General features: G+C 46.9%; 1 protein-coding gene across 2 annotated transcripts in view; it reads left to right on the top strand.

Moving 5' to 3' along the window:
• The first annotated feature begins 8,484 nt into the window (after nt 1-8,484).
• LOC143924029 (intelectin-1-like) overlaps nt 8,485-16,887 on the top strand; it is a 73,114-nt gene continuing 64,711 nt past the window's right edge. The window contains exon 1 of one of the 2 annotated variants that reach the window (XM_077448055.1): nt 8,485-8,575. The gene's annotated coding sequence lies outside the window, so the exon portion shown is untranslated. The remainder of the gene's footprint in view (nt 8,576-16,887) is intronic. The other variant, XM_077448056.1, reaches the window with a different exon arrangement.

Genomic DNA, 16,887 nt, shown 5'->3' with positions numbered 1-16,887 from the left:
TACCCCCCTGATGGCGGCCCTGGCCTTAGATAAGGGTTTTGAATCATGGTTCCATGAGTCTATACCACTACTACATCATGCGATGGAGGATTAAAAGATTGAACCATTAAGATCTCTTTGTAGGGAAACCCAACCAGTATTTCTGGATCAGTGGAGATACATGCGGCTATCCCAGCTTTTCCGGAGCCTTCAGCAACCTATTCGCTCTTTAAAGGGGCTAAATCTCATTGAAGTGATTATGCAAAATAAAGATCCGCCACAGCATTGTATTTCTCAATTTTATAAAGCCTTATTGATTTTTGCAGAGTCTTGGGTACCCAGACTACATGGGTTGCTGGGAGTTTGATTTGGAATTTGATTTAAGTTATGCAACTTACTTGTATGTCTGCCACTTCGTGCAAAATGGAGGAGGTAAACTGCGATCTCCTTACTCGGTGGCACCATACACCGGTAAAATTCCATGCCATGTATATGTCAAACTCACCCTTGTGTTGGAGGAAATGTGGAAGTCGAGCAAAATATGGGCATATATGGTGGTCCTGCTCTAAGATCCATCCGTTTTGGGAGGAAGTGGGGAAAATGCTTTCTTTGATATAGAATGAAGTTATTAGACTTGAACCATTGGCATTCCTATTTCATTGCACAGAAGAGCCAATATGTCAATACAGGGCATCTATAATTCCACATTGATTAAATGCTGGTAAATCCCTAAATCCATCTTGTTGGGCAAAGCAATAGATTCCTACCATTTCCCAATGGCGATTGAAGGCTGATGATCTCCGAATTTACCTGTAGGAATAGGGGCTGATCAAAAGATATTTCAAGACCTGGGCAAAATGGTTTGAATTTAAAATGACTCCATTGTACTACAAATGAATTTTAGACTCCTAAGTGAAGTATGTCAGAATACAAGATACTAGATATACTGAATAGCTATTTTTTGGAGGATTTCTCTTCTTTTACTTTTCTATTCCCTTTCCCCCCTTTCATATTTTATTTTATTTTTTAGGGGAGGGGTATGGAATTAAAAATGAAAGGTTTGTGTTTATACTGTAGCGCCCCCCTGGGTTTACTGGGAGCAAAAAGGTACCTCCAGATACAGGGAGTGATCTTACATTCACCCCAGGGCTGAGTCCATGGCTATAATGGGAAGTTTGAACAGAATATAGGCACCAGTCACTTTAGGTATTTTTTCAATGCTTTAATGAGAACTTGAGAAAGGTTGTAGGAAAGAGGGTTAGGGGAGGCTTCAGATACCATTTTAGCAGATCGCTTACAGACTCCTTGAATCCAAAGGCAGAACAGCTTTCTTTAGAAGATCTTGGATACCTGGATAGGTCTCTAACACAGACCTAGCAACCAGTAGAATGTCTGGACAAGCCTCTCTCACAGACGTAGCAGCCAGTAGAACTCCTGCATAAATCTCTCTCAAAGGCTTTGTAGCCGTTACATCAGAGGGGGGCGGGGTCACCCACACGTCATTGGGGAAGCCAGGCTTTCCCCCTGCGTCAGAGGGGGGTGCGGTCAGGTGACGGGTGGCCCCGCTCTCCTCATATTATTATTATTATTATTCAGGATTTATATAGCGCCAACAGTTTGCGCAGCGCTTTTATAAGAAATGTCAGCTGCCGGGATCCCCGCAGTGTCTCCGCCAGTGGAGACAGAGGATGGATGGACTGCGCTGCACTGGACGGAGAGATCACCCGTCGCTGGATCAGATCAGCCATCGCTGGAGCCCAGAGAGATGATCATCCGTCGCTGGATAGCAAGAGTGCATTACCACTACTGTAATCTTTTTTACATTTTTTTTTTTTAATAAAGGACTTTTTCAAAAGTGTGTTTGTCTTTTTTTAACATTCTTTTACACTTTCTTTGTGAAATGGTAGGGGTACTTTTGTACCTCCTTACCATTTCAAACAGGGGGGGGGGGGGCGGGATCTGGGGGTCCTCTTCTTAAAGGGGGCTTCCAGATTCTGATAAGCCCCCCGCCCGCAGACCCCCATAACCACCGGCCAGGATTGTGGGGATCATCCTCCCAATGTTTTGGGCATGTGGCCTGGTACGGTTCAGGAGGGGGGCGCTCTCTCGTCCCCCCCTCTTTTCCTGCGGCCTGCCAGGTTGCGTGCTCGGATAAAGAGTCTGGTATGGATTTTTAGGGGGAACGCCACGCCATTTTTTTAAAAACATTTGGCGTGGAGTTCCCCTTAAAATCCATACCAGACCTGAAGGGTCTGGTATGGATATTTAGGGGGAACCCCATGTCATTTTTTTTTAACTTGATGCGGGGTTCCCCTTAATATCCATACCAGACCTGAAGGGCAATTCATTATAGCCGCAAGTGATTTTAAATTCACTTATTTACTTAATTCATTACGTTTTTTTCCTGCAGAAATTACACTTTGTGCAGGGACAGTTCTAAGCACGGAAAACATGCGCCCCTTTACAGGCATACTATAGACACCCCCCAGGTACGAAATTTAATGCAATATTACACTTTTATTGTTTCACTTTAAGCATTATTAAAATCACTGCTCCCGAAAAAACTGCTGTTTTTAAAACTTTTTTTTGCATTGATACATGTCTCCTGGTGCAGTACCCGGGTCCCCAAATACTTTTTAGGACAGTAACTTGCATATTAGCCTTTAAAATTAGCACTTTAGATTTCTCCCATAGACGTGTACAAGGTGTTCTGCGGCTTTTCGAATTTGCCGCGAACACCCCAAATTGTTCACTGTTCGCCGAACAGGCAATGTTCGACTTGAACTCGAAGCTCATCCATATTTCAGGGGGATCAGTTGGAATTTCTGAGTTACATGCAATCTGTCTCATGCAATGGATAGCCACTGAAAACTAACTATGGTTACTGCATTAAGCACAATGCTGCCATCTTCTGGTAAATTGTCATAGCTATAAATGTTACTGAACATGTGGATAATGATAAAAAAAATGTTTTACATTAAACTCCGTGTAACCAGTGCAAAAACCTAGACTGAGAGTTTCACAAGGCGTTTTTGTTACACATCTTCCTGTGCATCTTGGGCGCCTCCAAACCCATTCTAGCATGATCCCTTTCAAATACAACAATGCTTCTGCAGGGAGCAAGGGTGCGAAGCTCCAATTATACATTTTTACTAATTGAGTTTCTGAAATGTGGTGCGCTCAGGTGGATACTGTGGGCCTATTCATACCTACACATGCATTTTTTTTTCAATAAGGCAGACCATTTATCTTGAAACTTGAATTCCCAGGGAAGGTGGTACAGATAATATGAGGAGAAGCTGTAGTTGTCCGCAAGACCTTGGAGGCCTGCACCGAGTCCTCTAATTTGAGTAGTGATAGAAGCCTGGGAATGAGTGTATTACCTGGGAGCTTTCCCGGGTGGGTAGAGCTATAGAAGGGACATTGAAAAGAGTCTGATATACTAATGGAAGCATCTTGCTCCCCCTGATCCAGAGCTGCGGGTCCTGTTACTTGATGAGGGAAGCTTAATGTTGAGGACTTAAGCTGGCCATACACCTATAGATTATCTGCAGATTTTCTATGGTTAGATGGAAAAAGTGCAACTCCATGTTCGCTAAACTGTATGGATGGAGGAATCTCCCACTTTTTCCATCTGACCATAGAAAGTCTGCAGATAATCTATAGGTGTATGGCCAGCTTTAGTATACATAAGGAAGCGGTCATAAATCTGTGGTGCTTCCAAGAAGAAAGAGAGACTGACTTAATGAACTGCCTCCCGCCCAAACTATAGCTGAAGGACGGTTACAGCACAGGCTTAGTTTGCTGGGAGGGCATCCACAGATGTCCTCCCATGATCGTGCTGCCCGTGAACACCCTGCAGTGTGCGGACAGCACGTTCTGTGATCGCAAAGTCTTTTGGACTCAGCTGAGCAAAAAAAACAAGACTTTAATATCACTTTAAGTCTTTGTGCAGGCAGCCACAAGTAAGCAATCCAAGCAGTGGCCAGTCCCATGTCCTCTCCATGGACACCAGGCAAACTTGTGCACAGTAGAAGAAGGACACGATCAGGACTCCTAACACACAGTCTTCAGTAGCAGCTTCCAGTCTTCTTCTCAGGCTCACAGCAGCAGTCTCTCATCATAGGAGCATCAGCAGCAGCAGATGGTTTAGTGCAGTGGTTGGCAACCTTAAAGAAGTGGAGATCTACCTGAACAACATGGAAGAAGTCAAAGATCACCGAGCACAGTGTCGCTCCCTCACACCTGATTTAAACCTCCTATTGCCATAATACCGTGTAGAAATCACGTGCATTGTATGGCAATCATGAGTTTAAATCAGGTGGTGAGGAGGAAACATATTGTCTCCTCACCACCTGTCAAACACACTCTCGTCGCTTTTCACAGGAGTTACAGTGCTTGCTGCACTTGTATATGAGCCTTTAGTTCATTCTACAGCGGGACACTTTTGGGCTCCATCACACGTAAAGTTGAAGGGGGGGGGGTAAAATCAAGTGGTTGAGTTCACCACCCCCAATCCCTACCCCCTTTAGCTGTTGAGGCAGCAGACAAAGGTGTACATCAGGGGTGGCCCGTCCATTAAGGGCACACGGGCACTACCCCCCCTATCCGGGGGTGTTTTTTTTAAGTACGTGATCAGAGCCAGAGGCTCTAATAGGATTTAAAAGAGATGGGCTCGGGACGTAGAGCACTGCGAACCGAGCCCACCCAGTTGTGTGACAATAGTGAATGAATTTTCTCTATTTTCACACTGATTCTCCTCCCGGCCATTCAGAAAACGGGTCTGAGACCAATTGGCCAAAAGAAGAAGCATTCCAATTCGCCCCCGAGGAGGGACAAGATGGATGCTGTCATAATGCTGTGGAGGAGAGCAGCTTGTGGCCCGGGTGAATCGCTGCCCGCCATAGATGGGGTAAGTGCTCCAGACCCGACCAACCTGACTGGACTGGAGGAGGGTGTGGGTTACCCAACCGATGGGGGGGGGAGTGGCTGTGGGTGCACTGTTTTCCCCCCCAAAACAATTACCACCAGCTGCCACTGGTGTACAAATACCACAGCAGGAATTAAACCATCTGTTGCTTTTGGTGGGTGCTACTGCCTGCCAATCGTGACCCATTCAAGTAACTGGGGCCAACACTGCAAGCGCCCCGTAACTGCATGTTTCTGCAGGGTCCAAGAGGTTAAAGCAGGTGGTGAGAAAGCAACAAAACACTGTCTGCTTTAACCCCTTGTTTGCTGTACTGCACAAGGTTGCAGGGCACTTAAATAGGTCACACTTGGCAGGTGCTACACCAACCAACCATGACATGGCATAAATAACCCTTGCTGTGGCTGCAACATGTGTACTCTCTTGGCCACTGCAGCTAAATGGGGTGCGGTTGGGGCAGTGGTGGTACAAACATGTCTTAACTATTGGGTTTTACCACCCTCAAACTTCAAATGAACCCACACTGTTCTGAGTCCCCTTTAAGGCTGCTTCCACACTGATGTGCTGCAGGTTAACCAGTACTACGGGTGCAGTGCAATGCATTTGTGGCTTTGCTGGGTTAGCTACACTTTGCCATAGACTTCTATTATATCCTGCAGGTGTGGTGCACTCTCTGAAAATGCACCAAACCCACAGGAGAGAATAGAAGTCTGTGGATAAGTGCAGCGGACCTGCGGGAAAGCTGCAGGTACACTTCACTGCATCCGTGGTCTGAGTAAACTGCAGTGCATCAGGAGTGAAAGTAGCCCTATACTAATATGCCCAGTGTATTGCTTCACACTGACCTGAAGAGCTCTTCTTTCCTTCTGCTGGCACCACTCTGGAGACCACTAGCCGGGATAAGAGGTGCAATGCAGTTGGTATCACTCCTACCAATCACCTGGCGCAATCTACAGGTTGCTGACCCCCGGTTTAGTGCCTTCTTACAGCCTCTGAGCCCCATGCATGAAGACGCCCTTCCAGAACAAGAGCCACACTGTAGCCCTCTTTTGGCTATGGCGTGGTTAGGAAGTGGCTAAGGAAGATTCCAGAAGCTGGGGGAAACAGATTCAGTCCTCAGAGCTTGCCAGTAAACTAACAACAAATTAACCCTGGCCCCACTGCCTACAATGGAGCCCAACAAAATTTACTTACACTATAACTATGCACACAGGGGATGCTGCACTTTTTAAACTGTTACAGCAACATATTTTTTTTCCTTGTGGGACAAAGTTTTTATAATAATGCATAAAAAAGCTGATGATTGTAAGCACTCGTTTCAGTGTTAAATAGTTTGTCTCAACTCTCTAAATGCTAATTTTGCTGGGCAACTTGGTCTATTAAAAGAGGCTGCAAAATGACAGACATACTGGCCAGATTACCAGGTGATAATAAAGGAAATATAACAAGAAATCGAAGGCTACCTCCCCAGCAGTGGCGGTGCGTCCATAAGGACGCACGGGTGCCGCCCTCTCTCTCCTACCACCCCCTCTATCACCAATAGATAGATTCATGATTCATTGCATGAATCTATCCATGGCCACCACTGCCACCCCCTTTTCAAGCGACTGGCCCCTTTTCACGCCTGAATTACAGCAGATGGGTATTTTTTGGAGCACCTGATTAGAGCCATAGGCTCTAATAGGTTTCAAAAAAGGTAAATAGCAAGTGCTATGCTTGGCACTCGCAGTTCACTTGGCTGTGTTAGGAAAGCGAATGAATATTCGCTTGCCTAACACTGAATCGACTCTCAACCTATCAGGTGCTTGGGTCTGTTACCCATCACCTGACTGGCTGAAACGACAGGCGCTGTGATTGAACACCTATCAGGCATCCAATCATAGGAGAGGACGGGAGGAGACATTGAGGGCATGGATGAAACTGCTCGCCGCCGTTGCCGAGACAGGGTAAGTGCCGGGTAGACGGCGGGCGGGCAGGGCACCATTGCAGCATTCAATGGGCACAGGAGAAGCATTTGATGGCATTGTGGCAGAGTTTGATGGGCACAGTGGTGGCAATTGATGGTACAGTGGCTGGGTTTGATGGGCAGAGTAGTGCCGTTTGATGGTACAGTGGTTGCATTTGATGGGCACAGCGAAGCTGCAATTGATGGGGGTTTTTTTCAGTTTCTTTTTGCCCCCCCAAAAAATTTTGAGCACCAGCCGCCACTGCTCCCCAGTTAAGAATTAGTGAGCTGAAGTGTATTAAATTTTTGCCTTTGGGTTTAGAAACGCTTTAAAGTGTCACCTTTTAAAAATTTAACTACTGTAATTTTTCACTATTTTGTGGAAGCATGCAGTTTTGCAGCTTGGCATGTTTGATATCTATTTACTCAACACTACTTCAGCTTTATTTTGCACAAAAAATTGGGGATTAAATTGTGTTTGTGTGTACTCAAATTCATTTGAGTGTAGTTCTTCCTGAAAGTACAGATTTGACCAAAAAACAACTACCATCTTTTTTTTTTGTTTTTTTTTTACAAACCTCTGCATTATGAAAATATACGATGTTTCATGTCATTTTATAGCCAAAAATGCTGACTTTAATGTGTGTAAAAAATTAAAACATTGCTCAAGAGGGAAGCATAATATTGCTTTCACTGATACCAATGTTGGGCATTACAATTACCGACACCAATGGGACTTATTTTATTCCTACTTTCACGTTTGTCTACCTCCAGGCCCAATTATGTAGCAAAAAGGGAAAGGTGCCAAACTGCAAGCAATACACCATAAAGTGACATCCACTTTATTGACTATGCCCTCTTTTTGGGCCATAGTCTCTGTATCGTTTGGGCAGCACACTGACACCCCATTCACATTGAGGCAGGCATTTTAGCACTAGAAATAGCGCCTGTAAAGCGCCCAAAAACTGCCTCCCATTTATTACAATGTGTGCTTTTACACCTGGGTGGTGCGCTTGTGGGACGTCGGGAAAAAGTCCTGTAAGCAACTTCTTTGGGGCGGTTTGGGAGCACTGTATACAGTGCCTCCAAAATGCCCCTGCCCATTGCAATAAATGGGAAGCGTTGCAACACAGGAGTTTTTAAACCCTTTTTGGGGCTTACGGCCAAAAACCAGCGCAAGAGCGCCGCTTGAGCAACAGTAAAGCATCGCTAAAACGAGCAACACTTTACCGCTAACGCCCGACGTTTTCAGTGTGAAAGCAGCCTGAGTTCATCATTTTTTCTACTTATTCTCTTCAGGGGTTACACCTAAAAACTTTTAAATGTTATCAACTATGTATAACCAACAATCAAGCTTGCATCAGTGACATTTAATGAGACAAAACTTTAATTGTTCTAATTTTCCCAATCTGAGCTGCATTTGGAAATCAATGACCTAAAGCAACTATACAGGAATACTAAAGGCTAAAGTGTCATTAACCTCTGCCATTGAAATTTGTTGAAATTATTACAAGATTCCAAGATTCATTTTAATAAACTTCATTCCAGTAATCCTCCAGAGTAAACAGAGTTTATTACGAATTTCCTGATAACATATACTGTACAACCTTTGCATCCTGTTCTTCAAGTCATGCAAGATTTCCACTACATATTTATAAGACGCCTGTAACATTCTGTGAGTATCAAGCTTATATGGTCTTCTATTGCAGAAACAATATCAGAAGGTAAGTCTTTTCTCCCAGAACCAAGAACAACTACAGATGGGTTAACTTTCAACATTATTATTGTTATACAGAATTTATATAGCACCAACAGTTTATGCAGCACTTTACAATATAAAAGGGAGACAATACAGTTACAATACAGTAAAGTACAAGAGAATTTAAGAGGCCCTGTTTAGAAGAGCTTACAATCTAATAGGGTAGGGCAGGTGATACAAAAGGTTGTAACTGAGGGGAATGAGCCAATGAAAGGGGTAAAAGATTAGTTGGAGGTGTGATAGCCTTCCCTGAAGTGATGGTTTTTCAGGCATTGCCTGAAGGCAGCTAGAGTAGTAGCTAGCTGGACAGGTTGAGGTAGAGAGTTCCAGAGGATGGGAGAGGCTCTGGAGAAATCCTGGAGACGAGCATGGGAGGAGGAGGCAAGGGAGCTTGAGAGTAGTAGGTCTTGAGAAGACAGTTTGGGTGATATTTGGAGACAAGATTGGTGATGTAGCTGGGGGCAGAGTTGTGAATGGCTTTTCCCTAATCGTCTTTCAGGACAGCCACTATGAGAGATAGACTCCTCCTCTTCCTCTGGAAACACTGCGCCAGCCCATAAATTCTTACTTCCCCTGCCGGACCTCAGTTATTAGTGATTCCTCCGGCGGGGAGACACTGTACAAGGAACCAGGCCGATCAGTCGGGGAGGCTGTGGCCATTTTTTCATTAAAGAACCCGGTTGAAAGAAGCAGGGGCTTCATTTGGAGAAAGCTGGGTTCAAACCGTTCGAAACCAACGTCCGCATGTCGGGCGGGTCGAACGGTTTACTTACCTCACCAGGTACTGCCACCCCTTCCGAGTCGAGTGCGGCTTCAGGTCGTGGGGGACTCCTATCGCGTCTACAGGGACGCAGCTGGCAAGCCGTTCGAAAGATTTCCCTGTACAAGGTACTTTTTTTTTCTTTGAACCGAGCGGGCCGAACGACGGGCGACGTCGTATCCGGCGGAAACGAAGGCTTGACCTTGAATACGATCGACTTCCGGTTCCGGGTCGTGGAGCTGATAGGAGGACCGGGCACAAGCTGGAGATGAGTTCAGAACGCGCACAGGCAGCGTGGAACTCTGTAGTAAGCAGCCACCTGCAGTCATGTCGGAAGCTGAGGCTCAAACAACAGACTCTATCTCCAGCATTCCTAAGGTAAGAGCACCCTGGGGAGGGGTACTCTCTATCTAGGATCCCCCCACCCCAATGTATGGTTCTATCATGGGGGGGGGCAGACCCCCTGGGTGGCCAGGGGGGAGGGGAGGCTCAGATTCCTTCTTTTAAAAAAGGGTCTAGTGCACTCCCAGGGTTGTATCCCGAGCTTTGGATTGACTTTGTCTTTTTCTGTTTTTTCTTTTTTCCTTTTTTTTTTTTTAGAAAGCTACGGAAAAAACTAGGTCTACGCATAGCTCTAAAAAGAAGTGTGCCTCCTGTAGGGACATTTTAGGGGAATCTTGGACTAAAGTGTTGTGCAAAGGCTGTATTGACTCCCTCGTTAGGGAAAGGGATTCTGAACAGGAGTCAGGACTAGCAGCTTCAGTCAAAGAGCTCTCGTCCACCTTCTCTTCTTTTAGGTCCCTTTTTGAAAAATTTCAGCTTCCCACGGGTCCATCTCCCCAGGATACAACCCCACCTCTAGCACAGAGTTCTGCTCCGGTCCAACCTGCTAGTACAGGGGGGACAGAGGTTGCAGGCCCTTCAGGGACAGGTAGGGAACTTCCAGACAGTTCCTCTTCCGATTCCCAGGAGGGTTCAGAGGGGGAGGACCAGGACGGGGGGGTCCAGGAAAGCCTCCAGATATAAATTATCCCTTGATGAGGTAGAGGACCTCTTAAAGGCAATTTATGCAACCCTCGGTATCCAGACGGATAAAAAGCCCCTAACCCTGCATGACCAAATGTATTCAGGTTTGGGGGAACCAAAAAGAAGGGTGTTTCCAGTGCACGAAGTTTTAATGGAAACAGTTATAAAGGAGTGGCAGGATCCGGAGAGAAAACCCTTTTTATCTAGATCCCTCAAAAGAAGGTTCCCATTTTCAGAGGTCCCGGCATGCCTTTGGAATAAAAATCCCAAATTGGATGTCGCTTTTTCCCAGGTCTCCAGACACACAGATTTGGCGTTTGAAGACATGGGGGCCTTGGCAGATGTCATGGACAAAAGGATTGACTCTCTGCTTAAAAAAACGTGGGACTCGGCTATCGGCAATCTAAAGCCTGAAATGGCAGTTACAGTTGTTGCTCGCAATTTAGAGCACTGGCTCTCACAGATCCAACAACATATTGAGGCAGGCACAGATAAGGAAACCATTCTGTCATCCTTCCCTACTATGCTGCGAGGGATCACTTACATAGCAGATGCCTCTGCTGAGTCCGTCCGCATGTCGGGCAGAACGGCGGCTCTACCAAATTCGGCCAGAAGGGCCCTCTGGTTAAAAACATGGCCAGGGGATAATGCCTCCAAGATAAAACTATGTGGGATACCCCTGACGGGGGACCTCCTTTTTGGCCCAGGGCTAGAGACTGTTCTAGACCGGACAGCGGACAGGAAAAAATCCTTTCTTCTTAAACGGAAAAACCCCGCACAAACTAAAAAGGGGTTTAGTCCGCAAGGGCGTAGGGAAACCCCTAAACCAGAGGGGAAAAAGAAAACCTGGCCCAAAAAGGCAGGGGCAGAGGAGGGGCGATTTTTCGCCCTCCTGTCCAGCCCCGTAAAACCCAGTGACATTCCAGCTACAGTGGGAGGAAGACTGGGGGCCTTTCTACCACAGTGGGAGACAATATACCCCAATCAATTTATTTTAGGGGTAATAAGAAGGGGGTACCTCTTGGAATTCTAAAGACCACCCCCTCAAAGGCTCCTTGTCACGCATCTACCCAGGTGCATGGTAAAGGCCGAGGCCTTGCTAGAAGCTCTGAGGGAATTGGAGAATCAGGATGTTATTCTCAGGGTCCCAAAAGCAGAAGAGGGAAGGGGGTTTTATTCTCACATCTTCGTAGTGAAAAAACCCTCAGGAAAGTTCAGATTGATTCTGAACTTAAAGCCCCTGAATGCTTCAGTGACATACAAAAGATTCCGCATGGAGTTGATCTTTTCAGTAAGGGCTCTTCTGCCCCGCAACTGTTTCATGGTATCTCTGGACCTAAGGGACGCGTATTTACACATCCCTATAGCGAAGGCCTCGCAGAAGTTTCTACGCCTTGCCATAGATTTAGGGGGAGAAACAGTACATTTTCAGTTTCAGGCCCTGCCATTCGGGCTATCCTCTGCACCCCACATTTTTACCAAGGTCCTGGCAGAAGCCATGGCCTTACTTCGGCTCCAGGGGATATGTATAATAGCCTACGTGGACGACCTGCTTTTATTTGCAGCATCCCCAAAACAGTTGGTCAAGGATCTCGATCTAACCAAAGGGGTCCTTACAGACCTGGGGTGGCTTCTGATTTCCCTGTACAAGGTACTTTTTTTTTCTTTGAACCGAGCGGGCCGAACGACGGGCGACGTCGTATCCGGCGGAAACGAAGGCTTGACCTTGAATACGATCGACTTCCGGTTCCGGGTCGTGGAGCTGATAGGAGGACCGGGCACAAGCTGGAGATGAGTTCAGAACGCGCACAGGCAGCGTGGAACTCTGTAGTAAGCAGCCACCTGCAGTCATGTCGGAAGCTGAGGCTCAAACAACAGACTCTATCTCCAGCATTCCTAAGGTAAGAGCACCCTGGGGAGGGGTACTCTCTATCTAGGATCCCCCCACCCCAATGTATGGTTCTATCATGGGGGGGGGGCAGACCCCCTGGGTGGCCAGGGGGGAGGGGAGGCTCAGATTCCTTCTTTTAAAAAAGGGTCTAGTGCACTCCCAGGGTTGTATCCCGAGCTTTGGATTGACTTTGTCTTTTTCTGTTTTTTCTTTTTTCCTTTTTTTTTTTTTAGAAAGCTACGGAAAAAACTAGGTCTACGCATAGCTCTAAAAAGAAGTGTGCCTCCTGTAGGGACATTTTAGGGGAATCTTGGACTAAAGTGTTGTGCAAAGGCTGTATTGACTCCCTCGTTAGGGAAAGGGAATCTGAACAGGAGTCAGGACTAGCAGCTTCAGTCAAAGAGCTCTCGTCCACCTTCTCTTCTTTTAGGTCCCTTTTTGAAAAATTTCAGCTTCCCACGGGTCCATCTCCCCAGGATACAACCCCACCTCTAGCACAGAGTTCTGCTCCGGTCCAACCTGCTAGTACAGGGGGGACAGAGGTTGCAGGCCCTTCAGGGACAGGTAGGGAACTTCCAGACAGTTCCTCTTCCGATTCCCAGGAGGGTTCAGAGGGGGAGGACCAGGACGGGGGGGTCCAGGAAAGCCTCCAGATATAAATTATCCCTTGATGAGGTAGAGGACCTCTTAAAGGCAATTTATGCAACCCTCGGTATCCAGACGGATAAAAAGCCCCTAACCCTGCATGACCAAATGTATTCAGGTTTGGGGGAACCAAAAAGAAGGGTGTTTCCAGTGCACGAAGTTTTAATGGAAACAGTTATAAAGGAGTGGCAGGATCCGGAGAGAAAACCCTTTTTATCTAGATCCCTCAAAAGAAGGTTCCCATTTTCAGAGGTCCCGGCATGCCTTTGGAATAAAAATCCCAAATTGGATGTCGCTTTTTCCCAGGTCTCCAGACACACAGATTTGGCGTTTGAAGACATGGGGGCCTTGGCAGATGTCATGGACAAAAGGATTGACTCTCTGCTTAAAAAAACGTGGGACTCGGCTATCGGCAATCTAAAGCCTGAAATGGCAGTTACAGTTGTTGCTCGCAATTTAGAGCACTGGCTCTCACAGATCCAACAACATATTGAGGCAGGCACAGATAAGGAAACCATTCTGTCATCCTTCCCTACTATGCTGCGAGGGATCACTTACATAGCAGATGCCTCTGCTGAGTCCGTCCGCATGTCGGGCAGAACGGCGGCTCTACCAAATTCGGCCAGAAGGGCCCTCTGGTTAAAAACATGGCCAGGGGATAATGCCTCCAAGATAAAACTATGTGGGATACCCCTGACGGGGGACCTCCTTTTTGGCCCAGGGCTAGAGACTGTTCTAGACCGGACAGCGGACAGGAAAAAATCCTTTCTTCTTAAACGGAAAAACCCCGCACAAACTAAAAAGGGGTTTAGTCCGCAAGGGCGTAGGGAAACCCCTAAACCAGAGGGGAAAAAGAAAACCTGGCCCAAAAAGGCAGGGGCAGAGGAGGGGCGATTTTTCGCCCTCCTGTCCAGCCCCGTAAAACCCAGTGACATTCCAGCTACAGTGGGAGGAAGACTGGGGGCCTTTCTACCACAGTGGGAGACAATATACCCCAATCAATTTATTTTAGGGGTAATAAGAAGGGGGTACCTCTTGGAATTCTAAAGACCACCCCCTCAAAGGCTCCTTGTCACGCATCTACCCAGGTGCATGGTAAAGGCCGAGGCCTTGCTAGAAGCTCTGAGGGAATTGGAGAATCAGGATGTTATTCTCAGGGTCCCAAAAGCAGAAGAGGGAAGGGGGTTTTATTCTCACATCTTCGTAGTGAAAAAACCCTCAGGAAAGTTCAGATTGATTCTGAACTTAAAGCCCCTGAATGCTTCAGTGACATACAAAAGATTCCGCATGGAGTTGATCTTTTCAGTAAGGGCTCTTCTGCCCCGCAACTGTTTCATGGTATCTCTGGACCTAAGGGACGCGTATTTACACATCCCTATAGCGAAGGCCTCGCAGAAGTTTCTACGCCTTGCCATAGATTTAGGGGGAGAAACAGTACATTTTCAGTTTCAGGCCCTGCCATTCGGGCTATCCTCTGCACCCCACATTTTTACCAAGGTCCTGGCAGAAGCCATGGCCTTACTTCGGCTCCAGGGGATATGTATAATAGCCTACGTGGACGACCTGCTTTTATTTGCAGCATCCCCAAAACAGTTGGTCAAGGATCTCGATCTAACCAAAGGGGTCCTTACAGACCTGGGGTGGCTTCTGAACTTGGAAAAGTCCAGCCTGATCCCCTCACAACAGATCTCCTATCTAGGTTTCCTGTTGGACTCAACACTGTTGAGAGTTTTTCTACCAAGAGAAAAGGTACAAAAGCTGGACAGAGCGGTGGCCTCTCTTCAGAGCAACCAGCTGGTTTCCATAAGGATTTTCAGAGAGACTAGTTTCTACCCTCCTGGACAGTAGGAAGAAGGAAACTCGCCAGATCTATGAAAAGGTCTGGTTACATTTCAACAAGTGGTGCGCAGAGAGCTCTTTCCCAGTACGGAGCTCCTCCGCAGTTTTGGAATTTTTACAATGTGGGGCAGATAAAGGCTTATCCATTAGTACCCTCAGGGGTCAAGTATCAGCCCTCAGTGTTTATTTGGAAGATCATTTGGCTGCCAACCCATGGGTAGTCAGGTTCTTTAGGGCCCTGTCCAGACAGAGACCGGTCCAGGGTCTGTCCTTTCCCAGATGGGATTTATCTTTAGTTTTACAGAGCTTAACTGGACCCCCCTTTGAGCCTTTAAAGGAGTGTTTTCTGAGAGAGCTTACTCTGAAGACAGTGTTTCTGGTAGCAGTAACAACTGCCAGGAGGGTCAGTGAGATGGAGGCCTTATCAGTCAGGGCTCCCTTTTGCGTTATTTTTCCGGACCGGATAGTTTTAAAGACCGATCCGGCCTTTTTGCCGAAAGTGGCATCCAGCTTTCATAGAAGCCAGGAAATAGTTTTGCCCTCTTTTTGTCCCAATCCCTCCGGTGAGAAGGAACTAAAATTTCATTATTTGGATGTTAGGAGATGTATCCTACACTATCTGGAACTGACCAAGACATTCAGAAGGTCAGATTCCTTATTTGTTTTGTTTTCCGGGGCCAGAAAAGGTTGTAAAGCGTCCCGACGCACTATTGCTAGATGGCTCAGAGTAGCCATCGAGCAGGCTTATTCAGTTGCAGGGAAAGAAATCCCAGTGGGTATTAAAGCACACTCCACTAGAGCTATGGCAGCCTCCCAGGCAGAAAGAGCGGGAGCAACGCCAGAGCAGATTTGCAGAGCAGCAACATGGTCCAGCTATTCCACTTTCGTAAAACACTACAGAGTGGATCTGGTGTCGGCAGGTGAGCAGACCTTTGGGCGAAAGGTTTTGCAAGCTGTAGTCCCACCCTAACTGGTAAGTGCTCGTTTATCCTCTCATAGTGGCTGTCCTGAAAGACGATTAGGGAAAATTAGAGTTACGCTTACCGGTAACGTCTTTTCCAGTAGTCTTTCAGGACAGCCCTAGTTCCCACCCGAAATTTGGGGGGAGTCTTACAAAAGACCAGAGCGCAGCAAGATAATGGTATTTGATAAATATGTTATTAATGTGTTCTTGTGTCTCCCCAGCTGGCCGGAGGTAATCTCGATATAAACTGAGGTCCGGCAGGGGAAGTAAGAATTTATGGGCTGGCGCAGTGTTTTCAGAGGAAGAGGAGGAGTCTATCTCTCATAGTGGCTGTCCTGAAAGACTACTGGAAAAGACGTTACCGGTAAGCGTAACTCTAATTTTTATGCTGTGGTTAGTATTTACATGGCACATACAATATACTTTTGACAGGAAGGCTCAACATACAAGCAATATTGACAATCTGTAATTACAGTATGTAAAAAGGGGGAGAGAACGACCCAACCCTAGATTGGGTAGGTGTCAGGTCACCTGAGACCAGGTGACAGATGCACTCTGTAGGAGTTGGAAGTGCACCGCTAGGTAGTGGACCTTAGGACTGACTGCTGCGGATTGTACCCAGGGAGATTCAGGACACAGGTCTACAGGATCACTAACACAGATCCCAATGGGAGCTGGAGCATAGATTCCCCAGGGCTTGGAGTCTAAGAGCCAGCGGGTGTTCGCCAGAGCCTCCAGTGGTGAGGATGGACTTCGCTGCAGTCTGGCTCCAGGTTGCGGCCCCTAGGGTCTCACCACTCACGCTCACAGTAAACTACAGGAGAAGGAAGCAGCAGGCTGGAATGACAAGGATAGTAAGGGAATACGGTAGAGGTCAGGGCAACTAGCAGACCGGAAAAACAGAGTACACGCCAAAGGTTCAGGGTCACAGGCAGACAGGGATGGTCAGGGACATGCAAAAGGTCAAGGTCACAAGCAGACAGGAATTGTTGAGACCACGCCAAGGTCGGTAACAGAGTCAAACATAGAGCACACGGCAAGCAGGAACCAGGAAGCCAAACACACAATGAATACACAATGTTTGATCAGCACTGTTGGCTTGCAGTGCACAGGTTAATATAGGGTTCCCTGATAGGGCCTGGGATGGAGCCA

The sequence above is a fragment of the Lithobates pipiens genome, unplaced genomic scaffold, assembly GCF_037356315.1.
Source record: "Lithobates pipiens isolate NorthernLeopardFrog02 unplaced genomic scaffold, aLitPip1_a1.2 Scaffold_22, whole genome shotgun sequence".
NCBI lineage: Eukaryota > Metazoa > Chordata > Amphibia > Anura > Ranidae > Lithobates > Lithobates pipiens.
This window is presented reverse-complemented; position numbering and strand designations above follow the sequence as displayed.